We start from the raw sequence: 4090 nt of genomic DNA on the forward strand, positions 1-4090 counted from the left end.
TAACGATGTTCCTGCAAAAGTTCTTTTTGACACTGGTGCATCGCTTTCTTTTATTTCAACACCATTTGTGGCCAAGCATGATTTTGTGACCGAAAGGATTCCTGTTCCGTTGAAGATTGTGTCTCCGGGCAAGCAAATGACTTCTAACAATTGCGTCCTGGACGTCTCTATCACGTTGGGCGATTACAAGTTTCTCTCTTCTCCGGTGGTTCTTGGCAACTCGGATATTGATCTTATTCTCGGAATGGATTGGCTTACTAAGCACAAGGCGCATATTGATTGTGCAGCCAGGCAGATTCAATTGACTCATTCGTCCGAAGATGTAATTGTCTTTGCCGCTCGGGATAATACCATCCGTCTGTTTTCTCTCAGTGAGAAGGGTGAACTGGATGCTATCTCGCAGATTCCAGTCGTTTGCGAATATCAAGACGTCTTTCCAGAAGAGCTTCTAGGAATGCCTCCGCACCGGCCAGTTGAATTCGTTATTGATCTTGAGCCTGGCACGGAACCTGTTTGCAAGCGTCCTTACAAGCTCGGACCTGAAGAGTTGAAGGAGCTGAAGAAGCAACTCGATATTCAAGAGAAAATGGGTCTCATCCGGCCTAGTTCTTCTCCGTGGGGTTGTGGTGTTCTTTTTGTGAAGAAGAAGGATGGAACGGACCGACTCTGTGTTGATTACCGTCCATTGAACAAGAAGACCATCAAGAACAAATACCCACTTCCCAACATCAATGAGCTGTTCGAACAACTCAAAGGTGCCCAAGTATTCTCCAAGCTTGATCTCCGTATGGGTTATCATCAGATTCGTATTCGTGAGCAAGATATTCCCAAGACGGCTTTCATGACAAGCTATGGTTCTTATGAATACACTGTCATGTCTTTTGGCCTCGTCAATGCTCCTCCGACTTTCTCTCGCATGATGAACTTCATCTTCAACGCCTACACCAATGACTTCGTTTTGGTCTATCTCGACGACATTCTAGTTTTCTCGAAGAACAAGGAAGATCATGCCAAGCACTTGCGTTTGGTACTCGATAAGTTGAGGGAACACCAGTTCTACACCAAGTTCTCCAAGTGCGAATTTTGGCTCGATGAGGTTCTTTATCTGGGTCATATCATCTCTGCCAAGGGCATTACGGTGAATCCTGAGAAGGTGTCTGCAATTGTGAATTGGGAACCTCCTCAGAATGTGAAGCAACTCCGTAGCTTCCTTGGTCTCGCAAGCTATTGCCGAAGATTCGTTGAAAACTTTTCTAAGATCGCAAAGCCTCTCTCAAATCTTCTCCAGAAGCACGTCAAGTACGTTTGGTCTCCGGAGTGTGACATTGCTTTCAACACTTTGAAAGAGAAATTGATCACTGCCCCAGTTCTGACTCCGCCTGAATAATCCAAGCCATACGAGGTCTTTTGTGATGCCTCTCTCCAAGGTCTTGGCGCAATGTTGATGCAAGAGAAGAAAGTTGTTGCTTATACCTCTCGCCAGTTGAAGCCCAATGAAAAGAACTACCCCACTCATGATCTCGAGTTGGCGGCAGTTGTGCATGCTCTTTTGACTTGGAGACATCTCTTATTGGGAAGAAAAGTGGACATCTTCACTGACCACAAGAGTCTCAAGTACATCTTCACTCAGCCTAATCTCAACCTCAGGCAAACTCGATGGGTCGAAATGATTCAAGAGTATAATCCGAGTATCGAGTATACTCCAGGCAAGGCCAATGTGATTGCTGACGCATTGAGCAGAAAGGCTTACTGCAACAGTCTGATTCTCAAGCCTTATCAACCCGAGCTTTGTGAAGCTTTCCGCAAACTTAATCTGCAAGTTGTTCCTCAAGGTTTCCTCGCCAACCTTCAAGTCTCTCCTACCTTGGAAGACCAGATTTGCCAAGCCCAGTTTCTTGATGCTATGGTGAAAAAGGTGAAGATTGGTATTGCCAAGAGTCAACCCAAGTACAAGTGCTACCGCCTTGATGACAAGGACACTCTCTTCTTCGAGGATCGTATTGTTGTGCCCAAAGGTGACCTCCGTAAAGTGATCATGAACGAGGCTCACAATTCTCTCCTCTCCATCCACCCTGGGAGCACGAAGATGTATCAGGACCTCAAGCAGGCTTATTGGTGGACTCGAATGAAGCGCGAGATTGCTCAATTCGTGAATGAATATGATGTCTGCAGAAGAGTGAAGGCAGAACACCAAAGGCCAGCTGGTCTCCTCCAAACTCTTGCCATTCTAGAATGGAAGTTTGACCACATTGAGATGGACTTCGTGACTGGGTTTCCAAAGTCCAAGCGTGGCAATGATGCTATATTCGTTGTCATCGACAAACTCACCAAAGTGGCTCACTTTCTGCCTATCAAAGAGTCAATCACTGCAGCTCAATTGGCGGAACTCTATACCTCTCGAATTGTCTCTCTGCACAGTATTCCTCAAGTGATCTCTTCAGACCGTGGCAGCATCTTTACCTCCAAGTTTTGGGATTCTTTTCAGAAGGCCATGGGCACCAACATCCGCTTGAGCATAGCTTTCCATCCTCAAACTAGCGGTTAAGTCGAGCGTGTCAACCAGATTCTTGAAGATATGCTCAGGGCTTGTGTGATCTCCTTCGGCATGAAGTGGGAGGATTGTCTTCCATATGCTGAATTCTCCTACAACAACAATTTTCAAGCAAGTTCGGGCAAGGCCCCATTTGAAATTCTGTATGGCAGGAAGTGCCGTGCCCCTCTCAACTGGTCTGAAACCAGTGAACGTCAGCTTTTGGGTAATGACTTAATCACAGAGGCAGAGGAAATGTGCAAAGTCATTCGTGATAACCTCAAAGCAGCCCAATCCCGCCAGAAGAGCTACTATGATAGTAAGCACCATGATTTGGCTTTCGAGATCGGAGATCATGTTTACCTCCGCGTCTCTCCTATGAAAAGTACTCGTCGCTTCGGTATCAAAGGGAAGCTTGCCCCCAGATACATGGGACCTTTCAAGATTGACAGCAAGAGAGGCGACCTCGCCTATCAACTCGAGCTTCCTTCAAACTTTGCAAATGTTCATGATGTGTTCCATGTCTCTCAGCTCCGAAAGTGCTTCAAGATGCCTGACCGCACTGTCAACTTCGAGGACAATGAGCTCCAAGAAGATCTCTCTTATCGTGAGCACCTAGTTGCTATTCTTGAAGAGACTGAACGCAAGACTCGCAACAAGTCAATCAAATTCCTCAAAGTCAAGTGGTCACACCATTCCGACCGTGAAGTCTGAAATCTGTTTGCCATATGCATTCTTGCCATGCTTGTTTGAACCTGTTACTGGATGAATTGGCCGTAGCTCAGTGCTAGACTTTTGTTAAGCATCTTGAACGAATACCTGCCATGTATTTTGTTGTCATGTTTGGGTGCTGTAGCTTCTTCATCTCATTGCATTTAGATGGCTACTTGCTGTAAATCGCAGACCGGTGTCATATTTGAATTGCTTGCCATTTCCAAACCGTAACTCCGATTTCGGCGTTCTTTATATCGTTTTCAAGCGATTTCATCTCATATTTCTAGTGGCACACTTGGATTTCCAAGTTGACGACAGGTTCATGCTTTCCTTGTCAAATCTTGCATATGCATCCCGCATCGCATTCCGCATAGCATACCATCCTTGCATCATATTGTTTGATCCTTGCACGTGGTTGATTGTGTCCTTGTTGCTTGTTTGTCTTGTTTGGGTAGAGCTGAGAGACGAGTTCGCTAACGAGGAGCCCATTGAGTTTGCTTTCGAGGATCCAGTCAACTCTGACGACTTTGCAGGCAAGATGATCATACCCTCGAAATCACTACTATCTTTGCTTTGCTAGATGCTCGCTCTTTTGCTATGCCAATGCTACGATGCCTACCACTTGCTTTCAAGCCTCCCAAATTGCCATGTCAAACCTCTAACCCACCATGTCCTAGCAAACCGTTGATTGGCTATGTTGCCGCTTTGCTGAGCCCCTCTTATAGCATTGCTAGTTGCAGGTGAAGATTGGAGGCCGTTCCTTGTTGGAACATTTATTTACTTGTTGGGATATCATTATATTGCCATGTTATCTTAATGCATCTATATACTTGGTAAAGGGTGGAA

The sequence above is a fragment of the Triticum urartu genome, chromosome 7A (genome assembly GCF_056163025.1).
Source record: "Triticum urartu cultivar PI428250 chromosome 7A, HENAU_Tu73, whole genome shotgun sequence".
Taxonomy (NCBI): Eukaryota; Viridiplantae; Streptophyta; class Magnoliopsida; order Poales; family Poaceae; genus Triticum; species Triticum urartu.